We start from the raw sequence: 26793 nt of genomic DNA on the forward strand, positions 1-26793 counted from the left end.
TAGAACTCAAAATAAATTCGCCTGTGTGCCTTCGAGAACCACTGTTGAAAAAACAAATGCGGTGAGTGTACCAGATACAAAAGTGATAGATGTAGTTGCATCTTCAAGAAAAGCATTAAGGGAAGAAATTGATTTATATCTGGAGACACGTAAATTTGACCCCCCAGTCTTTCCAATCATAACTAATGGTCCAGCAAAGTTTTCGACTCTCAATTCTCCGGATCTTACACCCCATGCGATGCCTAGTGAATTAATTAAGCCATCAGCAAAACGAGTATCGTTTGCTGACTCAGTGCCATATGATGATGAGAAAATAACACGAGAGGGGTCTGTTAATAATAACATAGCACAGTCAGATCTAAATGAAATTAAAGAGTCCATTGCACGCCTATGGATGTTAAATTCCAAAACTCAAATACAAAACTATCCAAAAGATGATAAACTTAAAAAACAATCAAATCTACATCATTTCGCTAACCAAGACCCAAAGCTCACTTCTGGTAAACCAACACAGCCTGGCAGAAGCCAGCAAACAAAAGTAGAAAATAGACACTCCTTGCTTTTAATGGCACGAGAAGATCTAACTACATCATACAACATGAATCGACAAAGCATTCTCAGACTTTTCTCGGATGTGAAATCCCTGCGAGAGATCAACTCTAATGATATTGATCAGATTGAATTCCCCCGCAGTGAGGATTTAACAACAGTCCTTATATGGTGTCGGTCTCTAATTATTCATAACATCATTTGGGCTGCCCGGAACGAACTATTTGATTTAGGATTTATACTCTCACGCAATAACAAGGATGAAGGACCTATCAAATCTTGCTTGAAGTCCACCCATAGATTTCAACCATACATCTCTAAATATAGAAATGAAATTGATACACCTATATACAAGAACTCAAATGTCATTACTAGAGTATAACTAGATCGAAATAGGGAGCAGAGTGATTTGTCGGTGCTAAGTTGGAACACTCGAGGTTTCTCTCATTTTATCAACAACCCTGAGAGCATACTGAGTGATTATGATTTGGTTTTTTTACAAGAGACTTGGCTGTCCACTGCACCAACTTGGAACAATTACGATATACTACTTGAGCCAGCATTGCGTGCTTCGAGAGGTAGACCCATGTCAGGTCTGCTTACTGCATCGAACGCGCTAGCAAATATCCACCTTTCTCCATTGCCTCCTAGCAACCCGTTCATCCAATGCTCCTATATTTCGGTTAGTTCTCTCAAAATTGCTTGTATTAATGTTTATTGGAATCCAATGGGCATTACAACTGCCAAGTTTTTGAAAGATATAACAGATGCCCTGGAAAATGTTATGCTTGTGCGAGAAATTGTATACTGTGTTATCGCAGGTGACTTGAATTTGCATCTTCTTAACAAAGAAACTATAAAAGATCTTGAGCGTATAAGATTATGGAACAAATTCATGAAGACATGGAATTTAATTATGCTGAATGGCACAAGTGCAGCAGATTCACCTCCATTACCGACATGGCATAGCCAAAAACAGTCAGCAACTATTGATTTTATCTTTGTTTCCAGAAATCTATTCGCGCACATTACTGATTTTGCCATCAAGTCGTCACAACACAGTGACCACTGTCCATTAACATTTAAGATCAGGCTGACCCCAGCACCGATCGTGGAAACTCAATCACTGATGGGCAAATACGAAACCAATAACTCTCTAAATCGATTAAAATGGTCTCACGAATCCTTAACATGCTATCGTAACCATATAATATCTTATGTAGAAATCTCTCAAATGTCAGTAGAACCATATAGATTGGTCCCTTTTGATCTTATGCAATTATATGCCACAAAACAAAACATCAAACAAAAGTCTGCTCAAGCTTATGACAATGCCATTCGAACTAGGAAAGTTCTATTTAGAACACAAAAGCGACAAGCTCTCAAACTAGCTCCATCTTTAAAGACCCACACATTAAGAGCTATCAAAACTGCATATAGAAATTGGATGAAAGAATACAAAATAACAAAGCAACAAAAAGAAGGAGAAGCTATGTTAGATCAGATTAAGAACAAAAATACAGCACAAATTTGGCAATTCCTAAACTCAGTAACTAATGCATCGCAAGTATCATCTCATATAAATGGAGTGTCGGAAAATGATTGGTGCAATCATTTCTCATCCATATATCTTGCTCCAACCGTAAGCGGGCCCTCGGACATGATAACCTTTTACTTTAAAATTTGATCAAGATGACATTTTTTATTATATTAACAAATCAAGCATGTCACGGGCTCCTGGGCCTGATGGACTCTCGAATGCAGTCTTAAAGAAACATATCGATATGTGGGCACCAATTCTGTACTCACTTTTTCAACTAATCATATACCTTCAAAAAATTCCAAGTTCCTGGACACAATCCATCATTGTCCCTATTTATAAAAAGGGAGATAGGCAAAATCCCTTGAGCTATCGACCGATTGCCTTATTAGATGTACCGGGAAAAATTTTCTGTAGGCTAATATTGCGTGATCTGAACAACTGGTCTCTCCAGTATAAGCGTAGAGACCCGTTTCAATCAGGTTTTGTAGCAGGTCTCGGAACAGCTATTAATCTGACCATTCTTAATGCAATTAAACAATCCTACGCCATGCGAAAGCAACCCTTATATGTTGCATTTGTGGACTTCCGCATGGCATTTGACTCCGTTGACCGAGTACGTCTCCTGAGGAAATTGGCGCATTACGGTTGCCCAGGGAGACTGTTAAAAATTGTGAGTTTGCTACATTCTAACACCTCTGTCCAGGTGAAACTTAATTTAGAGGGCCTGTTGTCTAAATCTATTCCAACTGAGAGGGGGCTCAAGCAAGGATGCATACTTGCCTCTACTCTCTTCAATCTATTTTTGCTTGATTTGGCGGATGATCTCGCGGCGACTCAATCTGATCCCCCAAAGTTGGGAAATCAAGCTGTTGCTTGGCTTCTGTATGCTGACGATCTAGTCCTCATTTCCCAAACTCCCAGTGGGCTTCAACACTTATTAAATGTCCTCGACCTTTATGTGACGAAAAATAACCTCACAGTGAATGAATATAAGACACAAATTATTATCCTTGGGAAACAAAAGTTGTCTCCACGGACTAAATATACATGGTCGATATGCAATAAAAAACTACAGATCGTGAACGAATATAAATATCTAGGAGTATATTTTAACAACTTTGCTTCAGATAACGCACTGGAGACAATAATCCAAACCAAACTAACAGGTTTAATTTCACAGGCCAGAATAATTCATGCAAGATTTGGTAAGTTTACTTGCATTCCGATTATGAAATTTTACCAGCAAAAGGTAATACCTGTTCTTATATATGGTATGGAATCTCTACTCCCACGAACTCTCAAATTCTGGAATAGTATTGAAGCAAAATTTTGGAAACGCGTATTTGGACTCCCCAAGTCCACACCGAACATGTTACTGAGGTTTGAACTTGGCCTGCTGTCCATACATGCTCAAGTCACATGGAAAATGTGCATCCTTCTAAGAAAATGTCTTATGGGGATAAACAAGCGAAATAGCCTTGCCATCTTAGCAAATTACCTTTTATTCTCCACTCATCTATTTCCACAAAGATGGAGAACACATGTCATGAATGCCCTTGTTGAAGCACATATATCAATTGATCTATTGATTGCAAATCCAAATCGAGCAAAGACTAAAATGTATCAGACCGATTGGATAATTACTCAAGAAAAGTGCCTAAGATTAAAAGACTTTAATAGATCTCTCTTTGGTCACAAGGAATTTGGTAGTATGGCTGAATATCTTACTAAATGTCCATCTGTAAATTTAAGAACAAAAATCTTGCGCTTGCGATTTAATCTATGGCCAGTCAATGAAATTTTGGTAAGACGTGGTGTGATCACAAAGAAGCAGAGCCATTGTCGGTTTTGTAATGATAAATCTCAAACAGAAACGCTTGCTCACATCATTGTCCAATGTAATGCCTTTGTTCCACATCGATTTAAACTGATGAAAGAAATGACACGAGAACATCTTGGTCGATCCTATGATGAAATATGGTATGAAATTTTCAGTGCAAGAAAAATTTCGATCATCATTGCTGCTATACAATTACTTGACATAGCATTTCCTTATGCAAAAAGAAATTCCTAAAAAGTTGCATCTTTTTAATACTTGAAAAAAAGAGAGAAAAATATCTATTTGTAATTTTAAATTTTATATTGTTTCGTTTTATATGTTGTAACTAAATGTTGATTCTATTTGCTTATCTATAAAAAATGAAAAATTTGTAAAGTTGTACTAACAACTAAATCAAATAAAAAAAAAAAAATAGACTATAATGAAGTACAATTGACTCAAAACCCAGAGGATTTACTCAACTCAAGCATGATAATAGACTACCTGTGTGCGTAATCTCGGGATGGTTTGCTTATGAGTCCATCAGGGGAAAATTCAAGAGATCTGTCCCACAAGATACATTTTGCTTCACGTGTTGGTGTTAAAGTTAATGTAAACCATTCGGGCGGCATTTTAACCAACATCGGTATGACTAGCACAGCACACACAATCCGGGTGAAAATGTGTCAGCAGCTAGTCTCAAGTGCACAAGATCAAACAGAAAAAAATAAAAAAAAATGCTTTTGCCGCTTTCCAACCCTACCTCTTCCTAACAGTGTTCTTCAGGGCTGCCTGCCTGCATCCACTTCCGGCATATTAAAGACAGCGTGCTCCTTTTCTGAGCATGACTCATTTGCATGATAGAATACAACACTGTTTTTGCGCTCGTTAATTTATTGGTAAACAGCAGGTGGCTATCTGCACACACTGGACTCATTGCCAGCCTTTTATATCTCCTGGTATTTCACAGAGGCTGCTTCAAGAAGTGTGTTCCCTAGAGCGATACTCTGGTGCAATCGGGCCTGTTGCTCAGATGTGGGTAAAACTTCACAACTCATTCTCTGCCCAGACCTAAAACACAGACTAATGAATGATGCCAGGCTTGGCTAATATTAGACCTGGCCCCATGTAATGTGTTATAGAAGTCAGGCGTCCACATCAGGCTCTGTTGTGATTGGGTACAATGGGACATACCCGGTGCTTGCAGGCTGTAATACATAGGATTAGTGCCCGTCAGGATCCAAGGGTCAACATATTGTAGGCGGCAGTCCAGGGGTGTGTGTTTTTTGCTTTAAAAATAGATTTCAGAAAATGTTATTTGACAATAGAAAACGTTTTAAAAAGAAGCGCATGTTGGAAAAATCCAACTTGTTTGCAAATGAAAAAGAAAATCAACTTTGAATCCATTACTTATGCGCTGACAAAACGAGTGCTGACATGACGTGCCAAATGTGTCTCTTTCAAACATACACAACCATTATTCCCAAATACGTGTATGTTCATAAATTGTTTTCAGAATGCTTAGTGGCAATTGTAGATCATCAATGTGACGCGGTATTATACCTTGGTAAAAACATTATTACATATGCGGGACTGTTTTTTTGTGTACACCGTTAAAATAAAACATCTCAAGAGTTTCAAGCATTTGGCAGAGAAGTGTTTATGGAAACTACAGATCAGGGTCTGAAAAGCAGACAAAGAGACTTCGATTTGGTATGATTACTGGCATGGCAGCGCCATGAAAAAGCCCTACATATCCAGCTGATTGTGGGCATTTTAATCCGTCTTTTCAGGTAGTGTGCACTTTATTGTGCCCAGTGCTCCCCTGCTTCAAAGGTTGCTCGGCATCTCTGAGTTTCAAATTGTGCTCGGAGCAGTCGATGTAAGGCAGACTGAGGCAAACTCCTGTCCGCTGCCAGATGAGGCGTCTTCTGCACTCTGTAGGACAAGTTCTGGGGTCCGAGGATCAGCAACAGCCTGGGACTGCCTTGGAGCACTCGATTGTGGAGGGAGTTAGCATAGCTTGCCCTCCAGTATATGGTAGTAACACCACGATTCGGTGAAAGAAAATGGCTACCTTGCCAGAAAAAGCACAAACTGCAGACCCAATGAATCACAGTGACATCACTAACATACTGCACACTAAACTAAACCCCACAAATCAGTACATAGACATTTTCAGAGACATTTTAGAACAAAACATAACTTTACCAGTAACTTGTTTATTTTGAATAAAAAATACATTAAAATATGTGACGGAACTTAAAAGCTGTAGTAAATATTTGTTAAAGCACCAATCAAGTCAAATAACTTGTTATTAACATATGGCGGCCGCCATTTTGGAAGTAAAATTTGCTGACAAATTTAGCAAACAATACAAATGCAAGTAAAGAGTGCAAAAGGGGTGTGGTTTGGATGGACATGAGTGGTTATAGGAGGAAAATCATATAGATTTGACTTAGTGATGTGTATTAAATAGGTGGCCGCACAGCCACACAGCACAAATCCATCCTCATATGACATCTGCATTGAAAAGCATTACATACCTCATTCAAAGGGCCTACTTGAAGTTCTTATGTTAAAGTTCTTATTTTAATGACAATCGTTTTGGCTTAGAGGTAGCACTTTCAGCGCCACAAAATAGCCAAAACGAAACAAATCAGAGCATTCTACATCTTCTAGGATAATTGATGTAATGCCTATAACTGTTTACAGCCCTACAGATATGGGGTGTATCAGCCACTTTTAGTCCCGAAAAAAAGAAAAATACTGCAAAAAAATTAAAATAGGGAGTAAAAATAACCCCAACAAAAAATAGGAAACGGACACATAGGGCCGTGTGCCCCTGCTTTCACCAACACCTCTCCATGGATATGTTTGGAACAGTAGTGTGCTTTGTACCGCAGGAAGAAACTACTTTTATAAATAACTAATCAGAAGAGGTCAACATGTATCGTTTAATGTGTATGAATAACTAGGTGCAAATTAATAATTATTACAAAAACATTTGTTTTTCAATTAACATTTTTTTGCTCACTTATAAATCACTCGTATTGGGAATTGTACTTACATTTTTACTCCCTAAAAAAATCATTTTACTCCCAACTTTAAAAGATAGGCAGTACAATACTTCCACTTCTGGAGCACTGACTATTTATGTTATATAAAACAATTAAGTAAAAACGATGTCTTCAAGATTGCATCCTTATGGATGCAGTAGTATTTAGAAGCTATCCAAACATTAGTGATATTGGAATTGGTAGATTATCTACAATTCAGGCCCTTTTCCATGATAGAATCTGTCCAATTGGAGAAGTGTGAGATGGAACTGGAGCACAAACATTTCACTCAATGCGGAGGCCAGAAGATTTTGTGTGCCCAATGTAGAGGCCAGAGGATTTTGGACCTCATTACAAGTTTGTCACTCCGGGAATTACGATAGCGGTAAGATTGCCGGTACTGTAGTTCCCGGACCGGCAAACTACGAGTTGTGCTTGCGGGTGCCTTTCTGCCCACCAGGTCTGACCTGGCAGGCAGAGCGGCACCCGCAAGCACAGCATTTTGGATGCACTGGCACGATTCTGACTGGTGCCGGTGCATCCGACGTCCCCATTTCTATTGAGCCCTATGCTATGGGCTCAAGTGGGAACGGAGAGCATTCCATTCTGGTGCCCACAAATGGGCAATTACCGGGTCCAGCAGGGCCGAAATGACCAGGTAATTGCCCATTCGTGGGTGCCGGAATTCTTTTGATGTTTTTGGTGGCAGCCTGCTGGTTTTACCAGAAAGGCTACCACCAAACTTATAATGAGACCCTTTGTGTGCTCTGACTGGCTGAAATCCAGGGATCCAAAGTAGATGGAACATTCAGTTAACATTTATTTTGGATTTATGTTAGGTTAAATATGTATCCAAACTAAATATCAGTTTTTTAGCCAAAGCCATCAAAACATGGACTGAATACCATTACCAAGAAATTAATAAAACAGACTATTACGAATATGGCGGTGCAGGAAAAAAGTGCTGGTAAGGGAATTACTGCCTTTTTTTCACTATGCCACAATACGGGTTTGGCCCTGGAGTGGGAGATTCAACCCCAGCATCACGTGGAGGTAAATACTCCCACTTTCCAACACAAAATCAGCAGAATTGGAAGATTTACCGCAGCCGGAATTACTGCCACAGTAATTCTGTCAAAATCCCCATGGAGTCCTATCCTATGGATTCCAAATTAATGGGGACTAACCCTGCCAACATAACTTGTAATCTGGCATTAAATCCACCAGACGAAGTGGTGGTACTGGTAATTCCATCAGGCGGTAATCCAGAGGATTTACCACCGAAATACTGCCCAATTTTTGGACCTTAACAATACCGAACCTCATGCTGTTTCGACTTGCACATAAAAACAACTCACACCAAAAAAGCTGTTGATATATGGATGCAAATCAGGACATAAAAACCACAACCATTACAATTCTCAAACAGATGTCCTGTTTCATACATTAAATGATCATACAATGTTGAACTAGGTTTCAAAAGCGAACCTTGCTTTAGAAATTGTGCGATCCCATCCCAACAGCCTGCAACAGCCTTCATTAAGGTTCGGGCTGGCCTATTGGGCAATAGGGCAATGCTCGAAGTGCCATGCCCAACATACTAATAAGGGCCAGTTTGTTGGTCAAAGTGGACCAGATTTTAAGGGCAAAGTGGACCAGCCTGATCAATTAGTAGTTTTAACCAAAGAAACTGATCAAGTATTCTTCAAAAGAATACTTGAGAATTTTAGGCCCCACTCAGTCCCTGTCTTCATTAGCACATGAATAACTCTGTTGCCTTGTTTGAACACCATCCTCCCTACCTTAAAAATATATATATATACACCTGAAGCCTATTGTCTAGATGTGTTAGCAATAATACCCACAATCGGCTGGGTACTGCACTGGGACCTTGGGTTAAGGCCCTTGCTTCACTCAAGACGATACTTTGGCCTGAAAACTGTTGCCAGTCAATCCAGCCCACCACGACTGGTATTAACAAAGTTACTCACTGTAGTGTCCAGCTTATTCCTAGTCCATAGTCCCCTTTCCTCCATACTTTTGTGACTTTCCTTCCAGTGGGACGGGACTGGAGCACTTTTGTAAAAAAGCATCAAATTAAAAAATATGTCCTTCTACTCTTTTTACATGGGGTACCACACACGGCCATAACCCTGCCCTCCTGAGCTCAGCCCCGTGCATCACGCTTCAGTCCTTTTCTATCACCAGGTCTGAGACCTTTAAGCAATAATAGAGGATACTTATTAGAGGGGACGGCGGGCGGGCATATGGAGGAAAGGGCACTATGAACTAGGAGTAAGATACTCACTACAGTGAGTAACTTTGTTGTACTCCTACATCCCGTCCCCTTCCCTCCATACTTCTGGGAGATTACCAAACACTCCTCACAGGAAAAACGGGTGGATGGAACTCCCTTACTGAAAGAGGTTCTTAAGAACAGCCTGACCGAATTGAGCATCGGCTCTGGAGCTCAGCTCTAAGCAGTAATGCTTACAAAAAGCTGATGGGAAAGCCCACATAGCTGCTCTGGCAATGGTTTCCCAGTGAACATATTTCTGGAAGGCAACGGCAGCTGCCTTGCCCCGCACAAGATGGGCATGAATTCCTTTTGGAGGCTGAAGGCCCAGAACAGTATACGCCTTTGATATACATGAAGCAATCCATCGGGAGATAGTTGCTTTCGAGGCCGGCTTTCCTTTCGGATCTCTGAAGGTCACAAAAAGCTGGTAAGAGTTCCTAAGTTTAGATGTTCTGTCCAAATAAAACTTAAGAGCTCGTCTAACATCCAAATTGTGCATTACCTTTTCGGCATCTGAGGCCAGGTCTGGGAAGAAGACGGGTAAAGAAATAGTCTGGTTCAAGTGAAAATAGGATACCACCTTTGGAAGGAAAGAAGGATTAATCCGGAGGACAACCTTATTCTTATGAAAGGTGAGAAGAACAAGTTACTTTCTTACCTGGTAACGTTCTTTCGACGGGATGTTCCTCCGACGTATTCCTTATCTTTGATATACGTTTCCAGCTTGCTGGCCTCGGAAATTTTTTCTCTGTAGAGGGCACTGCGCGTCGACGTCCGCCGAGTCGATGTCCCTCGACGGCCACCGTATCGGCGCCGACGTCACCATGCCCATAAATAGACACGCGCTGCGTCTGTTGCTCAGTTCCGTTTTGTAGTATAAGAAAGACATGCCTGAATTGGTTAGTAACCTTGAAGGAGCGAAAGGTGCAACCACAAGGGAAGTTATCACTGCGGGGATGGATGGGAGGGGTGATAAGGAATACCTCGGAGGAACATCCCGTCGAAAGAACGTTACCAGGTAAGAAAGTAACTTGTTCTTCGAAGGGATTGTGTCCTCTGACGTATTCCTTATCTTTGATAGACTCCCATAGCAGTGGTATGTAATTGGAGGAGGGAGTTATAGTGTTATATATCCCGTTAGGGATGGACCGAGTGTAATACGGCTTTGCCAAATCTGGTCTCTTGAGCAGTAGAGGAATCCAGATTGTAAAATTTTGTGAATGTATGTGCGGACGACCATGTGGCAGCCGCACATATGTCCCAGACCGGTACCCCTCTCTGGAGAGCCGAAGAAGCTGCGATATCCCTGGTTGAATGAGCTCTGAGGTTTTGGGGTGGCTCTTTCCCTGCTAGTCTATAACATTCCAGGATGGCCAAGATAATCCACCTGGAGAAGGTTTGTTTTGTTATGGGTAGTCCCAACTTGTGACCTGAATATCCTACAAACAGCTGGTCTGCTTTCCTGATTCTAGCCATTCTGCTTATGTAAAAGCTGAGAGCTCGCCTAGGGTCCAGCCTGTGTAGCCTTTCCTCCTCTTTCCCCGGATGGGGAGGAGGGTAGAATGAAGGCAAGGTAATTTTCTGAGTAATATGGAATTCAGAAAATACCTTTGGGAGAAAATTAGGCTTCACATGGAGGACAACCTTGTCCTTGTGGAAGATTGTGTGTGGGGGTTTACAGGAGAGAGCTTGAAGCTCACTCACCCTCCTAGCCGATGTTAGTGCTACAAGTAGGACGGTTTTAAGTGTGAGAAATCTTAATGCGCAAGAGTGAAGTGGCTCGAATGGAGTGCCCATTAAGAAGTTTAAGACTAAATTTAAGTCCCATAATGGAACCTGGAATGGTTTTGGAGGGTAAACATTAGTCAGACCCTTGAGAAATTGTACTACTAGAGGAATTTAGAAATACGATGGTTCCTCCGCAGTGCGCTTGAAGATAGAAAGCGCTGCGAGATAGCCTTTTACAGTGCCAACTTGAAGGCCTGAGTTTGCCAAGTAGAGTAGAAACAATAGCACCGTTGGTGTACCGCATGAAAAAGGGTCGATATTCTCTTCCCTACACCAGCTGCAAAACTTGTTCCAACGGCAGCGGTATAAAGACTTTGTTGCTGGTCTTCTGGCCGAAAGCAACACCTCCATGACGTCATCAGGGAGATCCCAATCCTTGTACCTCAACCTTTCAGAAGCCAAGCGTGAAGGTTGAGGGTTCTGATGTCTGGATGGAGAACCTGACCTCCCTTCTGCGAGAGAAGATTCTCTTTGAGTGGAAGACGGATTGGAGGACAGATGGACATATCTAGAAGGTCCGGGTACCATGTTCTCCTGGCCCAGTCCGGGGCAATTAGGATCATGGTTTTCCGGAATCTTTTCAACCTCCTGATCATTTGAGGAATAACAGGGACTGGTGGAAACGCGTAGAGGAGTGAACTCCCAGTCCACTACGAACACGTCTCCCAGAGCTCCTCTCGGGGGAAATTCCCTTGAACAGAACAGATCGCACTTCCCGTTGGTGCTTGTGGCGAACAGATCCACCTGAGGGGTTCCCCAAAGGGTGAAGATCTCTTGAAGGACTTCCTGAGCTAGCTCCCATTCGTGGGAGACTGTGCTCTGCCTGCTCAGAGCGTCCGCTGTCAAATTCTTCTCTCCGGCTAGATGGACTGCCGATAGAGAGATTCCTTCCCGAATTGCCCAAAACCAGAGCTGCATTGCCTCTCTGCACAGTGGTAGTGAACCTACACCTCCTCTTTTGTTGAGGTAGTGCATGGCCACCGTGTTGTCCGTCATTATCAGGACATTTCTCCCCTGTACTGATGGCAGGAAAGCTTTCAGCACTAGTCTGATTGCTCTCAGCTCTAATAGGTTGATGTGTAGTCTGGACTCCGATGGAGACCAACGACCGCTGATGGTCAAGTCGTTGGCATGGGCTCCCCACCCCGTGAGTGAGGCGTCTGTGACTACTGTTATCTCCGGCCATGGTTGCCAAAACCGTTCTCCTTTCAAGATGTTCTCTGGATAGGCCCACCATCGAAGGTCACGGGCTACCTTGTCCGGAATCCGGAGGAGATCTGTCATTCTCCCTGAGAATTGCGACCACTGACTTCTCAGTGCCCACTGAAGAGATCTCATTCTCAGGCGAGCCTCTGGCACAAGTAAGATGCAGGATGCCATGAGGCCTAGCAACCTCAAAAAGTCGAAGGCTGGGAGACGTTGGGCATTTTGAAACTTGATGACCATCTGTAGAATATCTTGAGCCCTCACCTCTGGTGGCGAGGCTTTTCCCAGGGAAGTGTCCAGGACCGCTCCAATAAACTGGAGTCTCTGTGATGGTATCATCTGTGACTTCTTTAAATTGAGGGAGAAGCCCAGTCTGTGAAGGAAGAGGCAGACATAATCTAGCTGGGTCCGGGCCTGTTCCGAAGATACGGCCCTGATCAGCCAATCGTACAGGTAGGGATAGACGTGGATCCCTTCCCTCCTTAGACTCGCCGCCACTACCGACATCAGCTTGGTGAAGACCCTCGGGGCGGAGGTCAGCCCAAATGGCAGAACTCGAAATTGATAATGAGAGTTGCCAATTGCGAACCTCAGGTATTTCCTGTGCTTGAGATGGATGGGCACATGGAAATAAGCATCCTGAAGGTCCAGAGATACCAGGCAGTCCTGGAGCTGGAGGGCCTGAAGGATCTGAGAGAGAGTTACCATCTTGAACTTGTCCTTCCTGAGGAACTTGTTCAATTCTCTTAAGTCCAGGATGGGTCTCAGTCCTCCGTCCTTCTTTGGTATGAGAAAGTAGGGGGAGTACCAGCCCTTGTTCCTGTCCGCTACAGGTACCGGTTCTATGGCACCTTTCTCTAGCAGGTCCATAATTTCCTGCAAGAGGAGCGGATCTGGAACTTTTCGGGAGCTGTTCCCCGGTGGATGACTCTGAGGTATGTGTAGAAAGGGTAGGCAGTAACCTTGGGCAACTGTCTCCAACGCCCAAGCATCTGACGTTATAGCCTGCCATTCCGTCAGATGGTGAGTTAACCTGCCCCCTACAGGTGTCTTGTGTGCAAAGGCCTCAGAGTGGTTTGGGGGCGGCTGATGCAGATGCCGAGGGTAAAGAGGCACCTGCTGCTGCTGCGGTCTTAGTACCTTTGACCCGTCCACCTCGGGTGGATCTTCTTTGGCCTCTTTGAGCCGGCTGTCCTCTGCCTTTTCCGAATGCGGAATAATAGCAAAAGGACTTTCCTCTCCCAGAAGTTCCTGAGGGGCGAAAAGGAGTTTGGTGGATAGCAGCTCCTAAGGATTTTGCTGCTGCTTTAGAAGTCTGTAACTTTTCCAGACTGTCATCAGCCTTTTTTCCGAAAAACGAAGAGCCGTCAAAGGGCATATTCAAAAGTCTGGCCTGTACATATGGAGCAAAGCCAGACTTTCGCAACCATGCATGCCTGCGGATTGTTGTACTAGCCGCCATGGCCCTGCTGATACTGTCAGCGGAATCAATGCCAGTTTGAAGAGACTCGCACATGGCATCTTTGCCATCTTGAATGATGTTAAGGAAGGCTTCCTTCTCCTCTCCATCGGGTATGCAGTCAGCCGCTGATGAAGCACACTCCCATAATGTGTGACTGAACCTGGCGAGCGTACAGGTGGCGTTGATGGACTTCAACGCCATACTACAAGCAGAGAAGATTTTCTTCGCCATAGAATCGTACCTCTTGTCATCTCTATCCTGTGGGACAGTAGGGTAAGCGGTCCTACTGCTAGATGAAGTTGCCGCTTGAACCACCAGCAGTCTCTGTTGGCTGTGGAGTGGCCTTAGTCTTCTCTTTCATCGGCGTCAATGTCGGCGTCGATGATGGCGTCGAGTCGATCGACTGATGCGTCGAGGAACCCTTTGACAACGGCGTTGATGGCACTGATCCATGCGTCGAAGGAATCTTCGACGACGGCATCGAAGACGGTGCCTTCTTACCCGATGGCTCGTGGCGCTCTGGGGTGGAATGTTTCGCCGGGTGCTGCGACTTGCGGCGTTTTGATTTTTTGGGTTTTTCACCCAGGGTATCACCCTCAGCTGTCTTCGAGGCCGCGTTCTCGAAGACGCTTAACATTTTCATTCTGAATTCCTCCCACTCAGCTTGAGAGCTGTGTTTAGTAGGACAGGAGACACTTTCTGGGACACAGAAGACGAGGAAGGGGATCTTCGACGTCTCTTTTTTGAGTGTCTTGATCTCGACGAATGGTGGGAGCTACTTCGAGATCTAGAATGGGAATGTTTTCGACGGCGAGGAGACGAATGCCTCGACTCAGCCGAAGAAACCTTCGAGGAGGTTTTGACTGACTTACCTCTCTCGAGCTTCCCCTTGCGCTCCTTCAAGGCTTTCGCCGTCATGGACATGCAGTCCTCACACTCCGAACAATGGTGCTCGGACCCCAAGCATCATAAACAGACCCTGTGTGGATCCGTTATTGACATTTTCCTACCACAGTCTCGACATTTCTTGAAGCCGGATCGCGGCGTTGTCGGTTCTGATGAAGAAGCCATCGAGAACGATAAGGAATATTCGTCGAATTAGATTTAGATAAACCTGACTGAACTGAGCAACAACGTTCCGAGGCCCCATGAAGCGTGGAAAAACGGAACTGAGCAACGGACGCAGCATGTGTCTATTTATGGGCATGGTGACGTCGGCGCCGATACGGTGGCCGTCGAGGGACATCGACTCGGCGGACGTCGACACGCAACGCCCTCTACAGAGAAAACATTTCCGAGGCCAGCAAGCTGGAAACGTATATCAAAGATAAGGAATACGTCGGAGGACACAATCCCTTCGAAATGGATGTTCTACAGACAAGGCCTGAAGCTCACTTACACGCCTTGCCAAAGACACCGCAATCAGAAAAGCCATTTTCCACGAAAGGAACTTCAAGTCCACCGTAGCCATGGGCCCAAAAGGTTTGGGGCATAAGGCAGTGAGAACCACATTGAACTCCCACTTAGCATGCGGGTTGCACACAGGTGGATAAAGATGCAATAGACCTGCAAAGTGACTTTTAATGAAAGGGTTTGTCAATTAAAAGGAGCAAGTGTCCATGGACAGATAAGCGGCGATAGCCGACAAATAAGTCCTACAAGACAAGACATGTGTGCCTGAAGTTGCCAGATGAGAAACGAAAGACAGGACTGTGTCAATGGTAGCATCTCTGGGGTCCAGGTGCTTAGCTAAACACCAGTGACGCAACCGGAGCCACTTACTCCTATACTGAGACCTTGTCGAAGGTTTTGTAGCCGCCTTGATAATATGCGTATTATCCGCAGACAAGTTGAAACTTTCTAAGGATTTGAACTCAGGCAACATGCCACCAAGCTGAATGATTGTGGGGAGGGGTGCCACAACTGCTGATCGCTCTGGTGAAGCAGGTCAGGAATCAGCGGAAGCCTGATTGGGGAGCACACTGACAGATGCTGAAGCTCTGAAAACCAGAATCTGGCTGGCCACCAAGGGGCTATGAATAGAAGAGTGCAATTCTTCATGTTCCTGAGCTTGCATAGCACCCAGTGAATCAGAGGAAGAGGCGGGAAGGCGTAGGCCCTCATGTTGTGCCACAGAATATCGAAAGCATCCCCCAGGGAAGAAGCTCTGAGTCAGTTCCTGGAAGCATAAAGAGGAAGTTTCCTGTTTGACAACGTTGCAAAGAGGTCCACTTCTGCAGTGCCCCAATAGCGAAAAATGTCAGAGAGGATCTCCGTGTTCAGTTCCCACTCGTAGCTGGCTGAGAGAGACTGCAGTCACATTCAGTTGACCCGCAATGTGTACTGCCAGCAGCCAAACACCATGCTGAATAGCCCATTCCCAAATCTGAATGGCTATATCTACAAGGGGAGGTGACCTGGCACCCCCCTGCTTGTTGATGTAAAACATGGATCCCGCATTGTCTGTGTGGATGTGAACCACTTTGTTCACAATAACCAGCTTGAAAGCTTTGAGCGCCAGGAAAATAACCAGAAGCTCCAGATAATTTATGTGAAATTGTCTGTCCTGTGGCAACCATAGGTCGAAAACCTGAAGATGATCTAACGTCGCACCCACCTCAAAAGGGAGGAGTTCGTCGTTATGACTGTTTGAGGGCAGAGCTCCGCTGCTGGGTGCGACAGATGCCGTAGCTGGAACTGTCGGGGCAGGATTGCGCACCGGAGGGCAGATTTCCAAAAAAAGACCTTTAAAGTACTCCTTCATGGGGTCAGAGTTCATAAGACTGTGAAACTTACCAAAAAAAGGCATCCTCTGCAGAACTTTTTAGGCACTGGAGTGGGCAGAGGCTGCTGATGAGGGGCATAGCCCCACGAACTTAATGAGGAAGGCTGCCAAGAGGGCCTGCCACCAACCAGGTCTACATAGACCAATGGGGCAGAAGCAGGAGGAAGCGAGACCGTATGCGGTAGTGGCATCCGAGCATGCTAGTTATAAGAGGGGCAGAACGGATTAACACTGTCCCGTGGAAAAGGTTGTCCACCAAACAGAAGGTTCCCAGCACCCGCCGTCGATAGCGTGGGTGTAAAGGAGGAATCCAAAATGGCCACCATAGACCATGCAGGAAGACCCGCCATTTTGTTAACATCTGAGGAGAACTGCGTCACATGTGTGGATGAGGCAGGCATCTCCACAGACTGGTCAGGGGACTTGATCGAAACTTTAGCCTTAACACAAGGATCCTCGGCAGAGCCGGTACTATGGGGCCTTGGATGTTTACTGGACATCCTGACGTGGCCCCTTGAATTAGCCTCCAAGAGAGTAACCTCGGCAAAGCCGGTAATAGAGGAGTTACGGTCAGAGACCTCTCTCTTGGCCCCCTAAACAGAACCGGTATCACCGTGCAGGAATGTTGAGAAATCCACCTCACAGATAAGACCCTAACAGGTCTCTCAGTTCTGTCGGTACACACCTTAGCCTCAAAGAGAGGAACCTTGGAATGGAGTCCAGTCTGAACAGCTCCCCCGAGAGGGGCATCGAACCGTGGTTCGGTACAGAAAGCCTCAGAAGGACTGGTCTGACTATTAGCACCTGATTGGTGAACCTCGGATCGTAAATTCTATAATCGCAGGCCCCTCGTGGGAACCCTCGGAGAAAAACCCTGGTACGCCTATTAGGCCTGCGAGGCACCTCAGGGGAAAACCTGGTAGCAGAGCTCTTGAAGCCCCTCCTGGACCTGGACGACCCCGGGAAGGAGACCCCTGGCCGGGGTGCCCTAAAACTTAAAGAACTTACCAGCCGTCTCTTCTTTCCATTGATGAAGAGTTGAAAATGCGGTAGAGGAACGCGCTGGAAGACGTCCTCCCACCGACGAAGACAACGCTGAAGTGCCCGGACCGAAATGGAGTCGCACTTGAAACATGAGTCCCAAAGGCGATCCGGTCCCAGACACTCCAAACAGAGAGAATGGGGATCCGCCCTAGCAAAACAAAGTTCGCAAGAGGAACAAGAGACAAATCCCAAATGATCCGGCATAGATGGAGGGCTACGCGGCCGCAGAACCGGAGCAGGAGAGAAGGACAACGGAAAGAAGAAAAATGTCTTTCCGGTGATGCAAGTGTATCCAGCCCCGACTGTGCGGAGAAAAGGACTGAAGGGCGATGCGCGGGTGGACGTCAGGAGGGCTGGGTTACGGCCGCGTGCATTACCCCGCGTAAAAAGAGAAGAAGGACACATTTTTCAATTTGATGCTTTTTTACAAAAGTGCTCTGATCCCGTCCCACTGGACGGAATGTCCCAAAAGTATGGAGGAAAGAGGACGGGTCGTAGGAGTATATTGCTTACCTGTAGGCTGTTGAAAAGCCAAGTTGACTCCAAGTATGGGTTTGGTTTCCAAAGTTGCAGTAGGAACTATGTGCAATTGAGTGGAAATTTAAGTGCCTGGTTTCAAATAAGCAGTCTCTCCGGGTTTCTCTCTCACATCACTTGCAGCCACTAGTCATAAGTTCCTTGGAGATGACAAAGTACTGGAATGTCGATAGGCTCTTCATTGGCCAACAGTGAGAGAGAGAGAGTATGGCAGACATCTTTCAGCAGGTCTTCCTTGGAGCGCCGGGTCTTGGTTCAGCAGATTTCTTATTTTCGCCTTTGTGGACTCTAACAGGCTTATTGTTCCAGGGAACTAATACTACAGAGGCCCAAAGTGATTTAACTTTCCTTCACACCACATTGACAATCAGGTCTATCGATCCAAACCCTAACCTCATGTCAGGCACTCGTGATGTCTTTGGACTGACCCCCTAGAAATTCCGCCATAGACTTGTTATTCCTCCCACTTGACCTCCACAACTTAAATTACGTTGTGTATCACCCTCATTGGCACTCTCCCTGTGTCTCCAAGGGAGCCTCCACGTTCCCCCCGCATAGTCTCTCCTTTACTTCCTGTTCCACTGATCTAACTCCCCATCCAACTTCTGAGATTCCAAACTCCTATGTCTGTCTTCGTTCAATCACCTCCTCCCCCTCCTCTGCAATTTATTTTAATTCCTCGTCCCGTTGGATTAATTATCCTCTCCCCTTCGTTCTTCCTCGCTTCCAGCTCCTCCTTCCAACTCTCCACCACCTCTCTTTTCTCGGTTATCATCTCCTTGGACCTCCACCTTGTTCTTCTGTTGATCCCCATGTCTCCATTACTTCCAACCTTCTACCTCTCTTTTCAGATGTGTTTCCCCACATCCAATCACTCCTGCGCCTCAAACCTCTCCTGCACCTCTGCCTTCTCCTCCACTGTCCTGCTTGCTGCTCCACCCCTCCATTTCCCACAAAATCCCCAGGTGCCTCTCGTGCTCTATGAGCCTCTGCCTCCACCCCGGGAACTGGTTACAACTAATGTTTTTCATCTATTTAATATTTTTAGACAAAGCACAGGATTGGCGCCACACATGATTCTGGAGAAAATCTGTTGTAAATACTGTCGGACTCAGTGAGGGGTGGGCAAAGCCTATGAGAGGCTGATCAGCCATCTTGGTGCCTTCATTGATGGAGAAGGGCAGTGATGTGCATACCACCTGTAGTTTGAGCTGGACTATCGCTGTTCATCTGAAGCTGAGGTCACTGCTCACTTCCAGTTTCTTCCTTGCATGACATTCACCCAGTTCTGGAAACCTGCGGACCCGCTTTACTTTAGCGAACTCTGATGTAACATTATTATGATTAAGAATCCATGCAGTTTGGTCTTATGAACCCCAGCACAGCAGGCTTCATCTGGCTTCCTTCTTAAAGTGCCTGTGTCCTTTAGTGCCAAAAAGAGGTATGTTCCTGCCTCTTGTCCATAGTACTGTGGAGACCACCAGCGATCCTCCCCATATGACCCAGGTCCCACATCACATGGAAGGTGATGTTTCCAGCCCCTTAGTCACACTCAGTATCAGACAGAGGACATTGTTACGAGGCCCGGCAGGGTAAGGCAATATAGAATTGCATCATCAGCCTAAAATAAAGACATTGGGGGCGCTATATTTCACCCTAGACAAGAATGATGTTGTATTCATTAATAGCCAAATCAGCAATACACGTGTGAAAAGGTGGGGGCACAAAGGTGCAGCCTTGTTGTTAGCCATTCATGGTATTCACACTTTTAGTACAAGCTCCACTGTTCCTAGTTGACTTTCGCCAAGGTCCCCTAATGCAGCGCCACTCACATAGCTAAATACTGAGGAGCTGGCAAACCCATCTGCTCTATCTTCAACCAGAAGGTCTCACAGATTGTGCCAAATGCTTCTTGGAAGTTGACAAAACATCAATACAACCCCCCTTCTTCCGAGACGGATATTCATAGGGAGCAAATGAGAAGATGAAACATTGATGCTCTATTTTCTTCCCCTTCTAAACCCACAGTTGATTATCCTGCCTTCTCAGCATACCTTTCAAAATATTCAGAGGTAACTTAGCCAACACATTTTCGTCTGCGTCTAGAAGACAAATCAGTCTGTAAGAGCCAGCTATTTCTCTTTGCCCTTTCATTCATTCCTTTGCTCCATTACTGAACCTACGTAAGAGGTGAGGACGTTCCCTGCCCTAATCACTTCATTAAACCCCTGTGATAAAGAAACCTTGCGATTGCCCGTTGAGGTGGATTGGAAACTCTGGGGGCAACACAAGACAGCAAAGGATTTAGGCAAAGGCAGGGGAAAAAGGCAAAAACTAGGACAAACATGATCAGTCATGGCTGGTAGTGAATTTGTATGCACATCCCTCCTCATTTACTGACTAAGGTTCTAGAGCAAGGTTTAGGCTTTGTTTCAACATTTTTACATTCACTGATAATGGCAGACTTCCAGGATTTCGTCATCCTTCTACTTATGAGGTTAGTTCTAATTTAGGTTCAGCGTCCCTGGTATTTGAATGATTGGTTGGTCCTGAAGGATTTGGCGGCTCTGAAAAATAAAAATAAAACTACTTTTTTCAACTTGGCTTTTGAAGAACAAAGGGCAATTCATTCTCTTAAAAACAGCACTGAACTGGTCTTAAAACCAGCTGACAAGGGTGGAGCAATTCTACTGCTCAGCAGAACCGACTATGTGGCTGAATGTAGTCTACTACTGGGTGAAGAGTCTAGTTATTTACCCATAGACATTGATCCAATTGAAACATTGACCACCATTAAAATAACTTGTATTTGCACATGGGGAAGGGCGATAAGCCAATCAGGTGGCTGGAACAGCAGGCGAGAATACACAATCCCCACCTGCTGTTCCATCCACCCGAGGCCCTTTTCCTTTTTTTTCTTTTTCTATCGTGGGGAGGTGACAGGAGGGCTCTCCCTGCTGCCTCCCCACGTTAGAAAACCCCAGCACCAATTGACCGGAGGCTTACACTCCGGTCCCTGATGCTCCTCCTGTCTGGCAGCATGGCAGAGAGTGTGAACAATTACAATTAAATGCTGCCCAACATGTTCGAAGGAAAGCACATTATATAAGGCACAGAACAGTGGTAGAATCTTTTCCATTTGCTCTTGTATTGAGATCTGATTGATTCTTTCCTCGTTGACTTTCAGGACTTGCATAATTTCAGCCTGTAGGACAAGGTATTGTGATGTGAGCTGTCCATGAACCCAGCCCCTAAACTCAGAGAGGAGACATGAAGGATCCAGCCCCTTGGCTGAGACAGCATGTCAGACCTCCCCAGAAGAAGAATTGATGGGGGAACCACCAAATTCATCAGATCTAAAAACCAAAATCCTTGTGCAAGACTTTATTCCCTAGAATTTAAAAATGGCTCTGTGATTCTCCCAAGTCAGCTATGTTTCTATTGGGTAGGGTTACAGCATGACCTACAGAAAGGCTTTGTAACTTCAAAGAGACTAATGTAAACCAAACACTAGGAAGAAAGGGGTTTTAGGCAAAGTTTGTGAAAGAGATACAGAGGTCCAGAGTATAAAACCTAATGTAATTTCACAAAAACTCCTTGGTGTTTTCCCAGGATATTGCTAGGAAAGTCACTGACATTGGCAGGGTTTTAGAGGCTCTCAGTAGGTATTTCCACACTTGTTTCAATGTACCATTTGGGCAAATTACATTTGCTTCATTTGTAATGGTTTTTTAACCACAAAATAGATAGGTGATGGGATTGGCTTAGGTATATAGAAAGAGGGTGTTAGGGTAGGTGAAGGCGGCAGTAAAAAGAAAAAGCTAATATCGAAAAAGACATTCAGTGAAATGTAATTTGGCCAAAAAAGTTGAGGAAACCTCATAGATCCTCCTAGTATACTTCTTAAACAATTAGATCATCTTTGGGGTGGTTCAGGGTCTTTTTCCTGGCTCTGGCTTGCCCTATGTCTTAATTCTGGATCAGAAGATGAGGAGACAGCATTACAACAGCAATGTGGTCAATACCTGCCTGGAACACCTTTTGCCCTAGGGCTTTCTAGATGGATATGGTTGGTAGGTATTATTCACTCCACCAGGTACATATGGGTAGGATTTCAACCCCCTACCTGGGTTATCAAAGGCTTTTAGCAAGGTTTCGTTATTTGGGATAAGAAACTCGAACCTGGGTGTATTTTGTGATAGTGGCATTGCAACTCCCAAGAGGGTCTAGACAATAGCCCCAGATGGGTCCTCTCTTACTGCTTCGGGGATCTAGGCTGAGACCCTTGCCAATCTGTGGAGACTGGTTCAGCACAGATCTCTCCACACAGATGATTCTTGTAATATAACCTTTCCTAATCTCTGGCTCCGCTGGCTTAGTCAAATACCCTTCGTACTCCCTATCTCTGGATGGCCCTTTTTCCTTGGTCAATTAGTGTTTTATTCCCCTGGATGTTCTCCTGATCTATTAGATGAGAGAACTACGACAGGAGTGAAAGGGGATGTGACAGAGATAAATATGTAATGGTGTGCACAATGAGCCCTGAGCAGCTCCACTGAGGTTAATGTGGTGAAGTTAGTGGGCATTCATCTGCAGCATTTATGGAGACCGCCTGCAGTGTGAAAAGGGCGCGAATACATTGCTAAGTGAGTCAGTGAGTTGCAGAGGAGAGAGGTGATTTGTGATCTCTTGATGAGTCCAGTTATAAGAGTTTTGGGCTAGTTTCCAGTTGCCCATTAGGCATAGGTTTCTGTCCATTTGTAATGATTGCAGGTCGGTATTAGTGTCTTTTGTCTAAAGGGGAGAAAACGAGTTGCGGAAACTGGCCTGACAGAGTCTGATCTACAAGGTGTTCTTGAATTTAGCTTAAGATCTTTTTATTAGAAGTTGAACACCAGGATAAATGTAAACAATCGTGTCCCTCACCATAAAAACATACAACTAATTTCAAAGTAGTGCCCCTTTCTCAACACCATTTCCAAACTGCATGAAGTGGTGAGGAGGTAAAGACATAGGAGAAAGAGAAGAGCTGGCATATAAACCCCATGGATAGGGAAAGGTAAAGGGCTAGAAAAGCAAGAAAAGAGAGAACAAGGTAAAGGTATAGAATGAATAAAAGGAATTTGAAGGTCAGCCAAGAACTGGAGAGTAAGTAAGCACCCATGAGATCAAGTCTAACACCTCCAGGCAAAATAAAAAGCAACCAAACCTCAACTGAGATAAACTCCCAAAGTGTGAAATGATCTGCTTTTTGTGCCAACAACACCCAGCATTAATGCAGAAGCAATTGTACAATAAACCCCAACTATAACTAAGAGCAAACAAACATCGACCCCAGTAGATAATATAGAGCACACAATAGGGGGGAAACTCCACCTAATCTATCAGTGGACGTATGTTCTTCGGCTCCAAACTTCTCATCAGCTCAAACACTCTGCGTGAATGTCTCTGCCGCATCTAGATACACAAAGGTGTGGCATTTGCCACAATGCAGAACCTAGAATCTGGGAAAGCCCTTTCTGAAATGTTCCAGCACCTCTCTCTCTCTTATCAAGGATCACCATTCTGGACACAATTCTACCATGAATGTCCTCCATGTCTGGAATGTGGGCTGCCATCTAATTCAGACTACCAGTCAAAGGGCCCACTTGAAGCTCCAGTGAATTCACCCAATGTTCTGAGACTTTAATTCTCCCCTCAAGAAATGTAATTGATTTTTGAAGAGTAGCTATTCTGAACTAATAAAATAGTTGTTTATTAGCTACTTATGTAAACTTGTGTGATGTAAATAGTTGTCTTGATATAACAGAGTTCTAGAGCTGTATATTGGAATATCATCGGGATCAAGGTTCCAACAGAAGCCAGAATGTGTGGAACGAATGTTAATGTCTGAAGAGAAGAAAGAGACGGTTAGTGAAAGAAGAGGTTGAGAAAGGGCTGCCTTGACTGTGGCTGCTGATGTATTCATTTAACCGAATAAAGATGATGACAAATGTATGACTGCTGCATACTCAATACTGGCGACGAGCAACTGGCTTGCAGTACTCGCCTCAGAATTAGCAGCAACCATGGTCGCGATTTGAATCAGTATCAGCCCGATGGAAGCGGAGCTTTGTGCAGTTCGAATAGGTGGACCCTTGTTACCACTGAGAAACTGTTGCAGGTATGGCTTTGTGCAGGCGTTTTGGCCAGGGAGGAGAAGACCCCAGTACTCACGACCCCACGTTGGGAGAGTACATGTGCACCCAGGCGGCTCACACACGACACGTCACCTGGAATCCGAGTGGCGCAGTGCACCATTCCCTAGGAGCCAGATGAATGAGATGCTGCTGCCTGCGTCCATGTGGGGCCGTATCCCTGTTCCCTAGCAACGAAACACGCAGGCCATTGCCCGGCAGTGAATGAGGGGAAGACATGATGAGCTGCTCCCTCCAGTGAAGGATGTGTTCAAATTTCAGTGCCGAGGAGGAGAGAAAGGGCTGTAAGGAGTTAACTCAAGGAGCAGCAGGAGAGTAATAGTTGTCTCAAACAGAAGGGATCACTGAAGAACACATTAACTGTAGCCTAAATGCTTTGATGTTTTAGCCTGGGCCCCCATTATTCCCACAAGTACCAAGGGAGCCCTAAATCAAGTGGGTGGACTGGAAGGAAGGTGTCCTGAGATACATACACAGAATGTTTAAGGAGAACTTCGCAGTAGACAGGAAGGATTTGTTGCTGTATCACTGTTTGGCTCAGGAGGGCCAAATAATATACAAAAGAGTACCTGAACCTACAGATGAAGAGAGAGGAGGCCTGACCACATTTTAAGTGAGTTTGTTGAAACTCGATAAACACTTCATGGCCAAGGAGAATAAGACTCTTGCCAGATACCACTTTCCCATAAGAGCGCAGAAGGGGAACTACAGAGGAGTTTGTGACTATACTATGAGGATTAGCGATGAAATGTGGATTTGAATATTGCACTGAAGAGCATTTGAAGGCCAAATTAATGAACAAATGCAACAACCAAAACATAAGGCAAGCACTATGGAGAGAGGGTGACATACCCCTCGAAAGGGCAATAAAAATGGCAAAGATAGTGCAGCACACTGGGACATGCATTAAAGAGTTGGACAGCGAGGCCAGCAAAGCCCAGTTGGACGATGTCAATGCTATCGACAAGTTGAAACAGCTAACAAGAAAGCCAGTAGGAACAGTTGTGACAAACTGTTAACAGAGGGGTGGATCAAAGGCCATGCAAGACTTGAGCTACAATGGACCCAAGAAGTGCTACAGATGTTGGAATCTACACCACTTGGTCAGTGATAAAAATAGCTTTGCTATTCACATAGTGTGTAGAGAATGTGGCAGGAAGGAACATATTGCGAGGTGTTGTAAGCAATGGTCTGGATACAGCAGGAAGTCACGTCTTTGTTGGGTTGGATGGGGCTACCCGGCTATGAGGAAGAGGATGACATTTGCGTGGTAAATGCAGTGGATGCTCGCCCACGGAGATCAAAGACGCAGTTCGTCATTAATGTGAATGAGTAGGCGTCAAGATGCTGATAGACAGTGGATCAAATTGCACATTGATGACTGTGGACACCTGGAGACAAAACAAGGAAGAGTCCACAGTCTCGGTACATGCTTACAGAGAGTGGCCCATAGATATATTGGGAGACTCTGAGGTGCAACTCTAGTGTAAGGACAGAGAAGTGACAGGATTAGTGCAGGTCACCAAGAAGGGGGAAGATCTGTTATCCTGTTATGCACGAGCAGATCCAGGGATAAAACTGTACCCAGATCACCTTGACCAAGTATTGACAGTAATGGCTGAAAATGTCAGAAGAGAGGGTGATGGGAGTGACATTGAGATGTGGTACCCAGTAGTATTCAAGAATAGAAGAGGTTGCCTCAAGGGGTTTGTGAACTGTCTAAGAGTTAAAAGGGGTGCTGTACTGATAAGAGTGAAAGCTCATGAAATTTCTTTGGCGTTGAAATCTGAAGTTGAGAGTGAGTTGAGGAGACCCAAAACAGAAAGAATTTTTGAGGTGGTCGAAGCAGCAGCCTGGATAAGCCCAATAGTGGTGCACAAAAGTAGTAGAGACGTGAGGTTGTGTATAGATCTTAGGCACTCAATAAGAGTGATATGGGACAGGTTTCCAATACCAAAAATCAATTACCTGATAGCTGATGTTTCAGGGGCAAATTTGTTTTCCGTAATTGACCTCAAATCGACGTAACATCAAATTCAACTACATGATAGTTCAATAGATTTGACCACTTTTGTCACTCCCTTCAGCTTGTTCAATGTAAGAGAATGCCATTTGTCCTGATTTTATTGTTAAGTGTGTTCCAGAGAGCCATGGGCAAGTTGATAGGTAGAAGGAAATGGGTAAAGTGGCATCAACAAAGTGTTATCAAGACGACATACTGATTTGGGGGAAAATATGAGGATGAGCATGAAGAAAGATTGACGGGAGTGTTTAGAAGTTTGTGTGAGGCAGGATTAGCCAGCTCCTTGGAGAAGTGTAGGTTTAGATAGCATACTGAAGATTATTTGGGGCACGAATTGTCTGAACGAGGAGTGAGACCAAAGAATGATGCTATTTAGGCGGTGGATTTGATGAAATAACCAAATAACCAAAGGACAAGAGCGAGGGGACGTCCTTTCTTGGCTTTATTGAGTACTAAGAGAAATTCATTAGGAATTTGGTGGA

The 26793-nt window shown here is 44.7% G+C and overlaps 1 protein-coding gene across 1 annotated transcript in view; it reads right to left on the bottom strand.

The window, feature by feature from the left end:
- LOC138515918 (protein FAM47E-like) overlaps positions 1–26793 on the bottom strand; it is a 500413-nt gene that overhangs the window by 295413 nt on the left and 178207 nt on the right. The window lies entirely within an intron of this gene.

This window comes from Ambystoma mexicanum, chromosome 6q (assembly GCF_040938575.1).
Source record: "Ambystoma mexicanum isolate Mex_15411 chromosome 6q, UKY_AmexF1_1, whole genome shotgun sequence".
Classification (NCBI taxonomy): Eukaryota; Metazoa; Chordata; class Amphibia; order Caudata; family Ambystomatidae; genus Ambystoma; species Ambystoma mexicanum.